The 18,573-nt window shown below is 41.6% G+C and overlaps 1 protein-coding gene and 1 non-coding gene across 9 annotated transcripts in view; both read right to left on the bottom strand.

The window, feature by feature from the left end:
• Positions 1-18,573, bottom strand: part of CLYBL (citramalyl-CoA lyase) — a 260,795-nt gene that overhangs the window by 52,981 nt on the left and 189,241 nt on the right. The window lies entirely within an intron of this gene.
• On the bottom strand, positions 12,843-12,948 carry LOC123581589. The gene has a single exon (XR_006703843.1). It is a non-coding gene; the product is annotated as a U6 spliceosomal RNA (small nuclear RNA).

Here is an 18,573-nt window from a genome sequence, read left to right as displayed (position 1 = left end):
TTGGACAAAAGGCAAAGAAATTCTCATTAATTAGTACAACCTGGGTAGCTTTTCTTTAGGAAGGTGATAGTGTTTTCTATCTCATTGTTTTTTCCACATGAAAAAGAAATCTTGGTTTGCTTATTTTTGAAAAAAAGAAAATCTACAACAATATTGAATATACCACGAAATAACTGGTTTAAAATTTCATTCACTGACAACACCAAAGGCAGGGGTAACAAAAAAAAAAAAAAACAGGCAAATTTGACTTCATGAAAATTAAAAAATATTTGTACATCAAGAGACACTTGATATAAACAGAGAAAAAAGGCAATGCACAGAAGGGGAGAAAATATTTGCAAATCATATAACTGATAAAGGATCAATATCTAGAATATATACAGATCTCCTAAAACTCAACAACAACAAAAATCAACACAATTCAAAAAGCGGTCAAAGGAGTTGAACAGACATTTTTCCAAAGAAGATATACAAATGGCCAATAAGCTCACGAAAAAAATGCTCAACACCATGGATAATTAGGGAAATGCAAATCAAAACTACAATGAAATACCACTTCATACCCATTAGGATGGCTACTAGAAAAAAAAAAAAAAACAGAAAAAAACAAGTGTTGGTGAGGATGTGGATAAATTGGAACCCTAGTGTGCTTTCGGTGGGAATGTAAACGGTACAGCCTCTATAGAAAACAGTATGGCCGTTCCTCAAAAAATTAAAAATAGAATTACCATATGATCCAACAATTCCACTTCTGGGTATATATCCCAAAGCACTGAAGGCAGGGTCTTAAAGAGATTATTTGTACACCTATGTGTACAGCAGCATTCTTAATTGCTAAAATGTGGAAGCAAGCTAAATGTCCATTGACAAGAGAATGGATAAGCAAAATGTGGTGTGCATATACACACACAATGGAATATTATTCAACTTTAAAAACAGGGGAAATTCTGACATATGCTACAATATGGATGAACCTTGAGGACATTAGGGTAAGTGAAATAAGCCAGTCACAGAAAGACAACTACTATGTGATTCCACTTAAATGAGGTACTTAGTCAGAAAATAGAATAGTGGTTGTCAGGTGCTGGGGGGAGGAGGGAATGGGAGTTAGTGTTTAATGAACACAGGGTTTCAGTTTTACAAGATGAAAACAGTTATAGGGATGGACGGTGGTAATGGTTGCACAACAATGTGAATGCATCAGTAACAACTGAATAGTACACTTAAAAATGGTTAAGATGGTAAATTTTGTTATGTATACTACTACCACAATAAAAAAAAAGTGAAAAATTTTTCACTCATTGACTTATCCCACAGATTATTACAATTGTAGGCACTCTGTTTATTCTGAAAATATAGATTTTGGTAGAGCAAAGTCTCTGATGTGTTAATTATGAAAGATGCATTAAAACACAAGTTTAGGAGGGGCGCCTGACTGGCTTAGTTGGTAGAATATGAAGTTCTTCATTTCAGGGTCATGAGTTTGAGACTCACGTTATTTTGAAGGTCTGTGAACAATTAAAAATATTTTTTAAAATATTAAAACAATGGCTTTAAGTCATACAGGCCTACACGTTTGTCAAAATTCAAAGAACGAACTAAGTTTATTTACTTTAAGAGAGAATGCATGCATGCATGAGGGAGAGGGGCAGAGAGAGAGGGGGAGACAGAGAATCCCAAGCAGGCTTGTGCTGCCAGCATGGAGCCCGATGAAGGGCTCAAACTCATGAACCGTGAGATCATGACCTGAGCTGCAACCAAGAGCTGGACACTTAACTGACTGAACCCCATAGGTGCCCCTCATGTAATTTATTGAATATTGTACTGAAAGTGAAAAACAGTTGTTGTGTGGGAGAGAGTGCCAAATCCTAACCACTAGACCACCAGGGAACACCTAACAGTGGTTGTATGGTACAAATGGTGGTCAGTGTATTTATTGGTTGTTTACCTGGCTGGGCTCATGTAGCTGACTGGGAGCCGAGGCACCCTGCTGCTGCCCAGTATTATGAAAGAGGATCTTTTTTCTTTTTTAATGTTTATCTTTGAGAGAGAGAGAGAGAGCATGAGCTGGGGAGAGGTAGAGAGAGAGGGAGACAGAGGAGCTGAAGCAGGCTCCTGGCTGACAGCAGACAGCCCGATGCAGGGTTTAAACTCACCAACCGTGAGATCATGACCTGAGCCAAAGTTGGACGGACAATTAACTGACTGAGCCACTCAGGCACTCCCATGACAGAGGATCTTACTGCCTATTGCTGGCACAGGGAAGATCCAAATTCAAAATTTAAAGTGCAGTTGCTACTGAAGGTGTATCACTTTTGCACCATTGTAAAGTAGAAAAATCCTAAATCGAACCATCATAAGTTGGAGACCATCTGTATTAGACTATTTCCACAATAAAATGTTAAAAACTAGTTAATGACTTATACTATATGATTTCACCCATATGTAGAAGTTAAGAAACAAATTAACAAAAAGAGAGACAAAAAGCAGACTTTTTTAAACTACTTTATTTTTTATTATTTTATTATTTTTAAAATTTTACATCCAAGTTAGTTAACATATAGTGCAACAATGATTTCAGTAGATTCCTTAATGCCCCTTATCCATTTAGACCATCCCCCCTCCCACAACCCCTCCAGTACCCTCTGTTTGTTCTCCATATTTAAGGGTCTCTTATGTTTTGTCCCTCTCCCTGTCTTTATATTATTTTTGCTTCCCTTCCCTTGTGTTAATCTGTTCTGTGTCTTACAGTCCTCATGAGTGAAGTCACATGATATTTGTCTTTCTCTGACAGACTAATTTCACTTAGCATAATACCCCCTAGTTCCATCCACATAGTTGCAAATGGCCAGATTTTATTTTATTTTTTTGATTGCCAAGTAGTACTCCATTGTGTATATATACCACATCTTCTTTACCCATTCATCCACCGATGGACATTTGGGCTCTTTCCATACTTTGGCTATTGTCGGTAGTGCTGCTATAAACATTGGGGTGCATGTGCCCCTTCCAAACAGCATACCTGTATCCCTTGGATAAATACCTAGTAGTGCAATTGCTGGGTCGTAGGGTAGTTCTATTTTTAATTTTTTGAGGAACCTCCATACTGTTTCCCAGAGTGGTTGCACCAGTTTGCATTCCCACCAGCAGTGCAAAAGAGATCCTCTTTCTCCGCATCCTCGTAAACATCTGTTGTTGTCTATGTTAATGTTAGCCATTCTGACAGGTGTGAGGTGGTATCTCAGTGTAGTTTTGATTTGTATTTCCCTGACGATGAGTGATGTTGAGCATTTTGCCATGTGTCGGTTGGAAAAAGCAGACTCTTAAATACAGAGAACAAACTGGTGGTTGCCTGAAGGGAGGTAGATGGTGAAGCCAGATAAAGGGGATCAAGAAAGAGTCCATTTTGATAAGCACTGAGTAATGTAATGTATAGAATTGAATCATTGGGGTGCCTGGGTTGCTTACTTGGTTGAGCGTCCAACTTCAGCTCGTGATCTCATGGTTTGTGAGTCTGAGCCCTGAGTCAGGCTCTGTGCTGACAGTGTGGAGCCTGCTTGAGATGGTCTTTCCCTCTCTCTCTGTCCCTCCCCTGCTTGCCGTCTCTCAAAATAAATAAAAATAAACTAAAAAAAAATTTTTTTTATCATCCCAAAAAGAAACTCCATACTCTTCAGCAGTTATTCCCAGATTCCCCCAACCTTCCCAGCTCTAGGCAACCATGAATCTACCTTGTTTCTCTGTAGATTTGCTTATTCTGGGCATTTTATGTGAATGGAATCATGCAATATGCGATCTTTTGAGACTAGTTTCCTTGCCTAGTACAATGTTTCAAGGTTCATCATATTGTAGCATGTATCACTACTTCCTTATTGCCAAATAATATTCCATTGTATGGATATACCACTTAGAATGTATCTATTATCAGTTAATGAACATTTGGTTTTGGCTTTTGGCTATTAGGAGAAATGCTGCTATGAACATTCATGCACAAGTTTTTGTGTGGTTATCTGTTTTCATTTCTCTTGGGTACATGCCTAGGAGATAGGAGAACTACTGGATTATAAGGCAACTCTATCTATGTCTAATCTTCTGAGGAACTAGTAACTATTTCCAAAGTGGCTGTGTCAATTTACATTCCAATCAGAAGTATATGAAGGTTCCAATTGCTCTATATCCTTACCAACACTTGTTATGGTCTTTTAAAAAATTAATTAATTAAAGATGTTTATTTTTTTTTGAGAAAGAGAGTCAGTGAGCGGGGGAGGGACAGAGAGCTCCCATCCAAAGTGGGCTCTGTGTTGACAGCAGAAAGCCTGATGTAGGGCTTGAACCTACAAACCATGAGATCATGACCTGAGCTGAAGTCAGATGCTTAACTAAGCCACCCAGGCACCCCTATGATGTTTCCAAAAAAATGTTTATTTATTTATTTTGAGAGCGAGAGCATGAGTGGGAGAGGCGCAGAGAGAGAGGAAGGAAGAGAGAGAATCCCAAGCATGCTGTCAGAACAGAGCCTGATGTGGGGCTCAAACTCAAACCGTGAGATCATGACCTGAGCAGAAATCAGGAGTCGGATGCCCAATGGACTAAGCCACCCAGGCACCCCTGGTAGTGTGGCTTTGAGGAACACTTTGCACACAACTTTAAAAAAAGATTTTTTTTACATTTATTTATTTTCGAGAGACAGAGCACTAGCAGGGGAGGGGCAGAGAGAAGGGAGACCCAGAATCCGAGGCAGGCTCCAGGCTCTGAGCCGTCAGCACAGAGCCCAACACGGGGCTCAAACTCAGAAACTGTGAGATCATGACCTGAGCCAAAGTCGGATGCCCAACTGACTGAGCCCCCCAGGCGACCCTGCACACAACTTTTTAAAAAGACAATTTACCTACTAAAGGCATGTGTTGCCTTTCTCCTTATGAATAACAACTGCCATGCTCAGATTTGTCTGTGGAGCTGTGGAGTCTTCCCACTCTTACTATTTTCGTTGTTCTCACTCATCACTTGGTCTCACAGCCTCAGAGGGGCAGTGTCATAATTTCTGTTTTCTAGCAGGGCAGCAGAGGCACCAGGAGCCATGAGACTGGCTCTAGGCAGGACAATCTATGAGTGGAGGAACAGGGTGCTTCGACATGCTTTCTCCTAAGGGGGCCACTACCCATGTCTACATGATGCAAAGGATCCAGAGGAAATCTGAACGACATCATCACTCGTTAGGTGTTTTATGTACTTAAGGCCAAACATCTAGATATTTGAAAACATTTAGATAACTGATAGGATTTGTCCTCTTCTTTAAGATCGTTTGTGATTCTGAAAAGAAAATTTCCTGAATACTATCCCCAGATTCTATCTGATGTCTCTGGTCTGGTACATTTAAAACTTTTTAACCAGTAGGAGAGGGATCAAATGCTATCTACTGTGCTGGGTGCTGGGAACAGGTGTGGAGGGATAGGGAAAGGTATATAAATAACTTTATATTGATATATAAATCAACAGAGGAATGTGTAATCTAGTTGTGGCAATGAAAGACCCATAGAATGAGAAGTAAAACAGTTAAAGTCAGTGGAACAGACAACAGGACTTAGAAAGGATTAGAGGCAGGAGGAGCTTCAGGCTCAGACAGGGGGCAGGGGAGTTGGGGATCTCATTAGGTGCTGAGGAGAGGGCAGCACCCAGCAGAGAGCCAGGAAAGGGCAGAAGGCAGAGGCAGAAACAGTGAGCAAATACAGAGGCAGATGGTCAGTACGTATGAGGTTAGGTAGGGAAGGGGCTGGCACCAGGAGATGGACAGAAAGACCAGAGATTCCCAGGTGGGCAGGGGTGAGCCCCAATTAAGGAATACAAGGGTTAAGTCCTTGTATTTGGTCCCCCTTTGAGGGAAGCAAGGGTGTTGGGGGTGGTGGGACAAGACTTGGAGTTCAGTTGAGAAAACACTCTCCATAGCGGAAGCTGCTAGTGCTCAGGCCTGGACTGGGGGAAGGTCCACCCCCGCCACCCCTTGAGTGTTACATGGAGAAGCTCCCTGCCCGAGCCTGCTCTGCCCAACGGGCTATGTCTCCATCTCCTGAGCGTGAAGCACATGCTTTTATCTCCAGAGGGCCTCTAGTCCTGAAGCTACTCAATTTTGTCTTTGGGGTGGGTGTGTTTACACAGGCCTCTGATCTGGAGAGTGCAGTGCAGGTGCAGTACAGTGCATTTTCTTGTCTGAAAAGGAAATGTAAAGTACACAAGGAGTGGGAATGAGGCCTGCCTCCCTCCCTTTTGCCTTCTAATTGGTCTCCCTCTGCCCTGTGGATGGCGAAGGTGGTTCCCTTCCCACCTGGTGTAAAACACAGCCCCAAGCAAAGCTGCCCTCTCCCTCTCAACTCGCTGGATTTGTGTTTCCCCACTTCTCTGGGTTAGAGAAGGTAATTAACTGTTTGGGTTTAAAAGCCCTCCTGCTGGGTTGCAGTCTGCGTGGGAGAATGAAAGCAAACAAGCGAAAGGGAACAGTGTCATCAAAGGACTCTGCACCTACCTTTCTGCATCATAAGGACGAAAACACTGCCATTTGCCACAGGTGCCATGGACCGACCACCCACCCACCTGGGGCAGGGTCTGTGGGCCTTTCACTCTTTTTTAAGGGTAAGTCGAGAGTGATTGGTTCATGATGTAATGAGGCGGCCTGCCAGGGTTTCAGATACATCAGGTAACAGCCATGTCACCTGTCCAGGCTGGAGCAGTTTTACTGTGATGCTCACAACTGTTTTGGCTGATGACTTCCTTCAGGTTACAAGCCCACCTGAGATACACTTCTAGTATAACTAATCCAAACTGTCCTCCTAAGTATTAAGAATCAATTTTCTTAAAAAGTGAAAGCTTCACTTCTACGTGGGAAAACATCTGTTTTCCTGCCCGTCACCAATTTTGGAGGTGAATGGGGCCCACTTGTCTGCGAGGCTGCACTAAGGTAGGTTGTACAGGAGCTCCGCCATGCCGACGGTGCTGCTGGGAAATTCCTGTCTGCGTGCCAACTGCTTCAGCAACACTTCTCTAAGGTGCTGACACAAAGAATCTTGTCTCCATAAGTAGGAGGTTATAAAAGCTTACAGATAGAGTATAAATGTCTAATGATAAGGCATAAACAGCCTTGCAATTCAACAAACCAAACTAACGGGAATTTCAGCAGGTGCAAGGCCTTGGCTTCACATTTTGGGGGAAGAAGCTTTACTCTGTGGCAGAGCAAATAGGATTCTTTAGCTTCCATAGTGTTAATTAGTCTTCCTGGCAGCCATGAATGAAGAAATCAGGTAACTAGATAAGCTCTGTGATGGCAGAAATCAAACACAAGGAAATATTTCTTGCCGCATGCTAAACCGGACCATTATTCTCACAAACTCCTTTTAATGTTGGTGTGGCTTTAAAATGAAAAGGAATTTTAAAATCCCCTGCCTAGTATTATCAGCTTGTTCCATCTTTGTGGATTTTGATTTCTGTTCTTCAAATACACAGTCACACTTCATTTTATAGTAACTAATCATTTCATTTTCATGGTTCATTGTTGTTGTTTGTCTTGCTTCCTAATTGTTTCCCAAAGAAAGTGATAGTTAAAAAGGTTTTGTTTCTTTTAGGTGGCAAATTTACAGGTATTTTATTTTAATATTATTATTTTTAAGATTTATTTATTTAAATGTTATTTATTTTGAGAGAGAGGGAGAGAATGAATGAGCGGGGGAGGGGCAGGGAGAGAGGGAGACAGAGGATCCGAAGCAGACTCCATGCTGTCAGCGCAGAGCCCAACATGAGGCCTGTACCCAAGAACCACGAGATGGTGACCTGAGCCAAAATCAAGAGTCAGACACTTAACTGACTGAGCCACCCAGCCACCCCTTAGATTTATTTTTAAGTAATCTCTACACCCAATGTAGGGCTCGAACTCACAACCCCGAGTTCAAGAGTGATATGCTCCACCAACCGAGCCAGCCACATGCCCCCAAATTTTTAGGTATTTTAGGGAGTAGAACTTCTCCATTCTATTCTTCATCATCTTATTTTTGTTCTAAAATCAACAAGGAAAAGAGAAGAAGAATCTAATGTGGAAAATTGAAGAATGGAGGATGATAATGGCTATTAGAACATTTTATTTTTAAACAGGCACATTCTGCCCTTTGAGAACATGGTTTGGTTACAGCAAAGGGCCCTTCTCAAGGACTGAGCCACATGGGAGGAGGTTTCTCTTTGCGGTCTATGGGGGCATGCCATAATTCCTCTGAAAATGGGTCCCAAGGAGAAAGTGGCAGAGCCCAGGGTCCTCTTACCTAGCGTACCAACACCAGCTCTCCTACGATTCAATGTCTTCCTTGAGAAAATACTACTAAAACAATGCAGCTGCCCACACCACACTTCATTTTCATTGTGTTGTCCACCTTGCTTCTTGCCAGCTCTTCACGTGGAGTTTCTCAGAAGCTTCATTCCTTCACCGGTGCCAGGCAGGCTCAGTGTGGAGCCACTTGGGTTTTCTTCCCTCTTTTATCGCCCAGTAAATTTTCATAAAGTATTTAACGTGAGAACAAGCAGGTTAATTTACCATGCCGGAGAGCCAGGCTCTCAGAAGGCTCCTTGCAACACTGCCATGTTTTGGCGTCAGAGTCAGAGGCCTCGGTCCCAGCGGCGAGGAAGCTTGCCAGAGCCTTCTCTGTGCAGACACCAGGTGTGATTTAGCATAACAGATTGTGTGGACGTTCTGCAGCTTCTATACTCCATGCGTCAGGATCAAATTGTATCCTTCGTGCTAGATGAAGATGAAAGTCTCAGGGGCTAAAAGCTCTGCCAGGAAAAGCTTCTGGACGTACATACAGGAACTGAGAACATCATCCCACCTTGCAACACATGCCTGGTTTCAGGAACATCAAAGTCCTTCTTAACAATGTTAGTACCTTGTTGAAATGCCCTGTTATATCACAATACTGTTTTTCCCACACGATAGGGGGCAATGAGAACCATTTTTTAAAATATAAAAATATGCAAAAAATGGAATAAGGAAATTAAAAAACTTATTGAATCCAGCCTTCAATATATACTTAGTCAGTTGCCCAAATCATGCATGAAGTGTTGGTTGACAGTGACTTTGAACACCAGTGCTCCAGAGGTTAGCCCTTGGGATGCTGCTTAGGGAAGACTGAGCTTTGATGCTAGACAGTGCAGATCTCAGAGATGAGAACTGCATGCTCCCTGCAGATGGCAAGCTTAGTGAGCCTTGAGAAAAGGACAGGCCTGAAGCGGAGGTCAGCCCATGGGGAGAGTGGCTGAAGGCAGGTGGAAAGTGATTTTAGGACAAGCTTAGCAAAAACAACTGCCAAAATTACCAGACTTCTTGTCCAGACCACTGCCACGTGCAATTTAATGCTTAGAGTGATGTGCCGTTGGTAAGTGGAGAGGACCAGTGGCATCCCAGTGCTGACTAATATGGCTTTGGAAGGAAGTATGTATGTTCACACATTCAGAATCACTGGATAGCAAGGATGTAAACTTTTTTCTTCAGATTTTAGCATAGTTGACACGTAATGCTACATTAGTTTTAGGTGTACAACATAGTGATTCAGCTTCTCTATACATTATCACCACAAGTGTGGCTGCCACCTGTCACCCATACAACACTATTACAATATCACTGACCGTATTTCTTGTGCTATGCCTTTTATTCCTGTGACTTATTCATTCCAGAACTGGAAGCCTGTATCTCCCACTCCCCTTTACCCATTTTGCCCATCCCAAACTCCTCTTCCCTCTGGCAACCATCAGTTTGTTCTATTTACAGGTCTGATTCTGCTTTTTGTTTATTCATTTTTTTTCAGATTCCACATATGTGTGAAGTCATATGGTATTTATCTTTCTCAGTCTGACTTATTTAACTTAGCACATAATACCATCTGGGGCCATCCATGTCACAAATGTCATGATCTCATCTTTTTTATGACTGTGTAATATTTAATTGTATATGTGTGTGTATGTGTGTGTGTATACACACACATATGCACACACTTATCTTCTTTATCCATTCATCTATCAATGGACACTTACGTTGTTTCCATGTTTCTATATTGTAAATAATGCTGCAATAAACAGAAATGTATGTATCTTTTCAAATTAGTGTTTTTGTTTTCTTTGGGTAAATACCCAAATTTATTAATGGAATTATTGGATTATATGGTATTTCTATTTTTAATTTTTTTGAGGACCCTCTTTACTGGTTTCCACAGTGGCTGTACCAATTTACATTCCCACCAACAGTGCACAAGAGTTTCTTTCTCCACATCTTTGCCAACACTTGTTATTTCTTGTCTTTTGGAATAGTGATGTAAATGTTACACAGTTCTTTTTTTTTTATATACCCTATTGGTTTTTTCCATTTATTTATCTATTTAAAAAAAAATCTCCATTCCCAACGTGGGGCTCAAACTCATGACCCCGAAGTCAAGAGTCACATGCTCTTAACTGAGCCAGCCAGCTCCACCTGATGGAGTGCATTTTTTAACTTTTCAAAGGGCCTGCATCTCATCTGCTCTCACAGCAGTCCTGAGGGGTAGACAGGGCAGGTTTTATTATCCATGTTTGCCTGAAGAACATGGAGGTTACAAGAGTTAACTTTTTCAGAGACTTCACAGAGAGTCAGCAGTGGAGGTGATGCAGAACTCAAGTGTCACGGTCCCAATCCTGGGCCCTGTCTGTGGAATCCCTCCTTGCATTGCATAGGGTCTGTGACTTACCTAGTAGCCTATAATAAACTATTTTGTTTTCTGCTCTAACTTAATAGAGTAGATTCTGTGGTTGGCTACCAGGAGCCCTGACCAGTACAGGGATCATAATACACATGCTTCCCCTGCTTTTTTCACCCAACAATAGGCAGAGTACACCTCTATGAAGGAGAAAATTTCCACAACCATTTGTTATGACTGCACAGTATTCTATTGCATAGATATACCATAATTTACCTAATCAATCTCCTAATGGCTCAGAGTTTAAATTTCCCCAATGTTTTGCTATTAATTCTTTCATTTTTTCCAACACATATTTACTGAATACTGTTTATGTGCCAGGTACTATTTTAGGTAATAGAGATAACAGGTCCCTGCCTACATGGAACTTACATTCCAGTTAGGAAAGCAACTAATAAATGAGTAAACCAATAAACAATTGCAGGCTGTGGAAAGAGCTATCAAGAGGACAGAATTTAGTACCAGGATAGCATGCTAGGGGTCATTGGTACTTGAGTAGGGCAGCAAAACAGCTTCTTTGAGGAGGTGACATTTGCCCTGATACTGAAAAGATTACACACAAAGCTGTAACGAATATCCCAGAACATTCATTTCAGAGCACTTGTCTGAATATTCCCTTAGGATACATCCTAGAAGTGCAAACGCTAGGTCAAATTACACGCTCATTTAGGCTCCAAAGGACTGGCCATGAAATTCCAACTCTCACGGTCTCCCTTTAACGTTTATTTATTTTTGGGACAGAGAGAGACAGAGCATGAACGGGGGAGGGGCAGAGAGAGAGGGAGACAAAGAATCGGAAACAGGCTTCAGGCTCTGAGCCATCAGCCCAGAGCCTGACGCGGGGCTCGAACTCACGGACCGCGAGATCGTGACCTGGCTGAAGTCGGACGCTTAACCAACTGCGCCACCCAGGCGCCCCTCACGGTCTCCCTTTAAACCAGCTCTGGATCCAGCAAGTCTATGTTCCAACTGTGCCAATAACTGGCTCTGTAAGAGACCGGGCAGTTCCTTAACCTCACTGTGCCTCGGTTTCCTCATCTGAAAAATGGGGATGATAATAATGTCCAACTCAGGGATTGGTGAGGATTCAAAATGGTGTAATATAAATGGTTAATAAAGGTTAGATTTAAAAAAAATATATATGCTCATTTTAATGTGTATACAAAACTTACTTTTTAAAAAAGGACCATTCAAATTTAAACTCCCATTTCCTGGTGCCCACTCACTTGGGGTTGGTTCTGAGCTCATACTAGCTTGACCTGTTTTCGATAACCCAGTGTCCTCATACCAGGACTATACCCAAATGGTAACAGGGAGTGTGTCTCGTGGTTATGTTCCGCAATGCCAAACTGAAAAGAAAACACAGGGAGCTGGTCTCCTGGCATTAAGGAGAATCCCCGAAGGGGCCAAATTTACTCACAGATAGTGGGAGCCAGCCTGTCCACCTGTCCAATCTTAGAACTTTCATTTTGAATGAAATCAGATATTAAATATCTAGAGTCTACTTGCCTATGGGTGCTGTGGTCTTCAGGGTACCAGACTCACAACTGCCTGATTTAAAAAAAATAAATATACAGCCACCTGCTAAATGTTTTTGTTCCAACTCAGAAACCCCAAACCCAGAATCTTGAATCCGTGCCTCAGCAGGAATGGAAGACCATAGGTTGTGGATGGCAAATGACTTACTGCAATCTGAAAAGGTCTATACTGCTGGTATAAAATGTGACCACATTCCGTTTCTTCCTTTACCCATCTGTTGCTGTTTTGGTCTAGGGAAGAGGATGATTTTAAAGATTTAAATCTGGACTGTGTATAAGCTGATTTCTCAAGCCACATTTAATGTATTTTGGCAACAAATGCTACTTGGGTGCTGTTTGCCTAAGAAGGCAGGATGGAGCGAGAGGTTTTGATCTTTTTTTGGGTTGTATGCATTTTTTGTTTCCATGCCAGAGCTTTGATTGTGAGGAGGGGAAAAGTATAGAGAGTACCATAGAGGAAGGAGAAACCTTGTGGCCATGAGCACCCAGCCTTGATGGGAGGAACTGGAGTGGACCTTCAGCTCCGGAGGCATGCCAGGACTGAGGACATAAAAATAGGGAGTGCTTCACACATCTGTGTGTCATCCTTATACAGGGACTTGCTAGTCTTCTCTGTATCGTTCCAATTTTAGTATATGTGCTGCTGAAGCGAACACCAGGTTGTGTGCATTTTTGAATGGAAGTGGTTGTGATTAAGGCACTGGCATACAGATAGTGAGTTAATTTTTTTTTTTTTTTAATTTTAAAGAAAGGAGAGCAAGGGATAGGGAGGAAAATGAAAGAATGAAGACTGTGAGGAAAAAGAGCTCCAGAATGTCCCCTGGTTTCTATGTCATCTTAGGCATATTAGTCTTGTCTCCATAACCAGGTAGAGGAGATAAACTCATTCAAGTCCAACCATGAGTTGAAGCCCTCAGAGTTCCTAGGGTAGGGTGGGCACAGAACAGCTGCCCTATCTGGGAAGATTACCTAGAGAGTCAGATGGGGAAATCTGCTTGCCCTGCATATGCTCTCTCTCTCCCCATCTATCTCTCTCTCTCTCACATGCACACACACCAACGCTGTTTTTTTCCATGTATGTTAGGTTCTTGCAGTAAGAAGCAGGTGCCACATTCTTAAGTATGACAGATTCTTTCTTCTATTTTGTAAACATGATCAGTAACTGAGGTCCTAGAGTAAGAATCACAGAGAATCAGTCTTAGAGTTGGGAGGGGTCTGTCTCCCTCTCTCTGTGCCCCTCCCTGACTCACACTGTCTCTCTCTGTCTCTCAAAAATAAATAAAATGTTAAAAAAAAAAGAGTTGGGAGGGGTCTTCAAAGTTACCCCCAAGAAGCTCTGTCCAGGGAAGTATGTCCTTCTATCCTCTTGGCAAGTGACTTCCCTGCTTTTGTGTAAGCATGGCCATGGGGCAGTCCTATAAATGTCTCAGGATGGTTACTGTATTTCCTAAGTGCTTGGTCTTCTAACACTCCTAGTTCTAATAGCTGTCTCTCTGAAAGCCTATGATACAGATTCAACTTCCTCTCACTGCTGAGTTGCCCTCCTCTGGACAGATTTGGCAAACGTTCTTTCTAAACTCGAAATAGGGGTCCCACTGCTCTTCATCTGGATGATATGCCCAGCCTGTGAGGGTATGACATCCGGCTGGCTGGCCAAACATTTAACTCCTAAGAAGGTTGGTAAAAAGTGTTGGTTTGCTAGGATGTTACACTAACTTTATATTCACCCATTTGCTTAACAATATGGCTTACATTATAGTGTTCTTAAATCCAGCCATTATGAATACCAATTTTTCAGTTTTTCAAAGGGGTTTGAAGAATGTTATATGTTTAGGGGCACCCGGGTGGCTCAGTCGGTTAAGTGGCCGACTTCAGCTCAGGGCATGATCTCACTGTTCTTGAGTTCGAGCCCCATGTCAGACTCTATGCTGACAGCTCAGAGCCTGGAGCCTGCTTTGGATTCTGTGTCTCTCTTGCTCTCTGCCCCTCCCCCCACTTGTGCACACACACATGCTCTCTCTAAAAAATAAACATTAAAAAAAATGTTATATGTTTAGTAACTTATAATAATATGGGAAAAATTACCACATCTCATAAAGGTCAGTCTTTACTTTCTCCCAAAGCTAAATAACATTATATATATTCAGAATTATTCTTTTGGCAACTCATTTTTATCTGCCGTGGAAAATACACCACAGATGGAGGCATTCCTGAGATAAAAGTGGGAGGTGTATGGGGCCTCAGTTTCTAAACTGACAAGATGGGTTCTGAGTTTCTTTCTGGCTTTGACATTCAGCATTCTCTGCATAACTCTCCTCTGGTCAATTGCCTCAAGAGAACCCCCTCTTTCAAATAATAGAAATACACACCTTTATTACTTCTTTTTGGGTAGAAGTAAAAATATACTGCTCGATTAACGTCTCAGCTTAGTATGTATTTTATGGTAGAAAAATGAAAAATATCTAATATTTTAAGTATTCTGTAGTTTTAAGTATGTAAGATTTCAATCTTTGTCATTTTGTACAGAACAATAAGTTTTTAAAAAGTTAGCTGAAATTTATTATGAGCCTTTACACATACTTCTAATATATAATTATGCATAATCAAAGAACAGATAATGCCTACCATCTATAAACTAGATTAAAGAAGCATTAATGGATATTAAAGCACTGGGATTTTGAGGACTTAAAACTAGTTTTGCAAGATGAAACATTCTGGAGATTGGTTGTACAACCATATGTATATACTTAATACTACTGAGCTGTACACTTTAAATAGCTACAATGGTATATTTTATGTGATTTTTTTTTTTTTACCACAACTAAAAGTATTTTAAAATGCACCCTTCTTGGGGTACCTGGCTAGCTCAGCTGGAAGAGCATGCAACTCTTGATCTCAGGATTATGAGTCTGAGCCCCACACTAGGTATAGACATGACTTAAGTAAAAAAAAAAAATGCAATAAAACAGAATATGAAAAATTGCAATACAAGGTGACACATACATACAACAGAGCAGACATCACGTGGTGGCTGTACAGATGTAGCAGAGACTGCTCCTGGCCCCAGCTTCCATTCTTGCCTCTTCCTTTGAGTTTTATGTCTTAAATCCTGCATGTCCCAGCCCCATTTACAGCTAGGATGTGAATGGAACAGAAGTGGTGCGTGTAATGTTTAATCCCTTAAGGAAGCCATCTGCCCTCTACTTTCTCTTCTCCCATCTCATAGGCTGGAACTCAAACACAGTATGGAGTGAGTCTCAGCCTCATAGATTAAGGTGTCATAGCAACAAGGCAGAAGCAACTTGGTCTCTCAATGGCCTGGAGGAAGAGGGCTACCCACCCACCGGGACCACTTGCCTGCCTCTGAACAGTTAGGTGAGAGAGAAATAAACTTCTTTTGGTTTGAGCCACTGCAGCTTTGGGTCTTTTTGTTACAGTAGCTGAGCCTATATGTTAACACAGGAGAATAATCACCTGCACATGCAGCTGGCAGACTGTCTGGGAAGACATAACAATAAACATAGGCTCTGCTACAAAGTCCGGCTTCCCAGCCTCTAAGCCCTGGGCATTGACTGGCTGTCCTTCTCCCGGTACTGGAAAATTCCTTTCTCATTGTTCTGTGTGTGTGTGTGTGTTCAGTTGGGAGGCATGTTCCAAAGATGGAGGGAGGAGACCCAGCAGAAACGACAGGTGGAATTTTGGAGAGAGAGAGAGACAGTGTGTATAGATGATTAATTTGATCTTAGAAGTGTTTGTTTAGGATTTCAATAGATAACGCCTCTTGACCATCAAAATTCTGAAACAACTGAACAAAGAGCACGAGGAAAATTAAAAACACTTCCTTTTTTTTGGATAAATGCTGATCTGAGGACACAGTTTAGTGAAAGATCATACTGACTTTCTAATACTGAACTGTGGAGTTGGACTGACCATTTTGTAGCTACGGTAGCAGCTCAAAGAGCCTAAATTTTTTTTTAATTAATGTTTATTTTTGAGAGAGAGAGAGAGAGAGAGCGAGCACACGAGCAGGGGAGGGACAGAAGAGGGAGACACAGAATCCCAAGCAGGCTCCAGGCTCTAGAGCTGTCTGCACAGAGCCTAACATGGAGCTTGAACCCATGAACCATGAGATCATGACCTGAGCCAAAGTCAGATGCTCAACTGACTGAGCCACCCAGGCATCCCAGAAGCTCAAAGATTCTAATGCAATGTAACACTGGGGGCTTATTTAATCCTTTCCCTTTAAACTATAGGAGCTGGTGGAGTAAAGAAATGTAAACTGTTTAATGAAATTCTTTCATTTTTTAATTTCCCTCTCATAGCTCTTTTCTTTGATAGATTTGGTGACATATCTCACATTTACTTGACCTCCACTGGTGATCAAATGGAGCCATTGTTGATATTCTGCTTTCTTTCTATAATTACACTCCTAATTTTCATTGTGATAAGGAGTAAACAGCCACCTTGCTCTATCCACTTAAGGGATGAGTCTTGGGTTCCCCTCAGAAGGTAACTTCAGGACTGGAGAATTCTGACAATAAACTTCCTTTCCAGGATATTTCTCAGTTTTTTTTTTTTTAATTTTTTTTAACGTTTATTATTTTTGAGACAGAGACAGAGCATGAATAGGGGAGGGGCAGAGAGAGAGGGAGACACAGAATCTGAAACAGGCTCCAGGCTCTGAGCTGTCAGCACAGAGCCCGACGCGGGGCTCGAACTCACGGACTGTGAGATCATGACCTGAGCCGAAGTCGGACGCTTAACCGACTGAGCCACCCAGGCGCCCCAGTTTTTTTTTTTTTTAATGTTTGTTTTTGGAGGAGAGAGAGAGACAGGGTGTAAGTGGGGGAGGGGTAGAGAGAGGGAAAGACACAGAATCTGAAGCAGGCTCCAGGCTCTGAGCTGTCAGCAAAAGCCTGACACGGGACTTGAACTCATGAGATGTGATATCATGACCTGAGCTGAAGTCAGACACTTAACTGACTGAGCGACCCAGGTGCCCCTCTTGGTTTTTATATAAATCCGAACATACTGGCTCACACCTAAGCTAAGTCAGTCCTTACTACCATCTACTGAAATGGCCCTTCCAAATGTTGGTTTCTTTTACCTGGATAGCATGTATAGGTATTTAATAAGTATTTAAATAAGAAGAAAAAGAAATTGAAGGTAACGGTGGAGTCTAAAGTTCTTTCAAGAGATCATCTTAATATGTGAAAGGAGAAATAGGTAGTACACCCAGTACAACGTGAATGTTTTCCTAGTTTTTCTAACAGAAGTGAATCGTCAAGCAGAGTTGCTCAGATACTGAACTGGATTGTGAAAAGCAAGCAAAAACCAATGTGCTGTTATTAAAAAAATCACTCATTTGGTAATAAATCCAATATTGTCACAAACACTATAAATTGTTCATCCTCAATTGTGAACTGGTAAACTGATTAACATCATATTCTAAATTTGAAATGAAGTTTATGTCGGAGAATAGTTGTTAAAAGATGTATTGAGACATAGCTGTTGAGAAAAGGCCAATGAATTCTGGCTAAAAGACCAGATAGGTGACTATTTGATAAATGTATAATAAAACAGCAGAATTTTATTAGTACTATTACTCTATGAGCCTGGAACAGTTTAAAATGGAGAGGTTATTGAAGAGTATGTGTCTGACACAGAAACAGGTTTCTCCAGGATGGAGGAATATCAAAATGAAGCCCCTTTGTCTGATAATGGGGTGTTTCTTTCTACAAAAAATCTTAAGGGGCGCCTGGGTGGCTCAGTTGGTTAAGCGTCTGACTCTTGATTTTAGCTCAGGTCATGATCTCACAGCTTGTGAGTTCAAGCTCTGCATAGGGCAGTCTGTTGTCAGCACAGAGCCCGTTTAAGAGCTTCTGTACCCGTCTCTCTGCCCCTCCCCCACTCACACTTTCTCAAAAATAAATAAACATTAAAAATATTTTTACTTTTGAGAGAGAGAGAGAGAGAGAGAGAGAGAGAGAAGGAGTGAAGGAGGGGCAGAAAGAGGGGGAGATACAGAATCTGAAGCAGGTTCCAGGCTCTGAGCTGTCAGCACAGAGTCCAATGTGGGGCTCGAACGACAAACTGCAAGATCAGGCCCTGAGTCAAAGTCGGCCACTTAACCAACTGAGCCACCCAGGTGCTCCAACACTAAAAATATTTTTTAAAAAGCTTAAGAAAACTGTGGATCATTCAGAAGGTGGAATTTATGGACAGCTATTATGTGAGCAAAAATGTTTATCTCAAAAGAGATCTAATATTCCTAATTAGTA

This window comes from Leopardus geoffroyi, chromosome A1 (genome assembly GCF_018350155.1).
Source record: "Leopardus geoffroyi isolate Oge1 chromosome A1, O.geoffroyi_Oge1_pat1.0, whole genome shotgun sequence".
In the NCBI taxonomy this organism is placed as follows: Eukaryota; Metazoa; Chordata; class Mammalia; order Carnivora; family Felidae; genus Leopardus; species Leopardus geoffroyi.
This window is presented reverse-complemented; position numbering and strand designations above follow the sequence as displayed.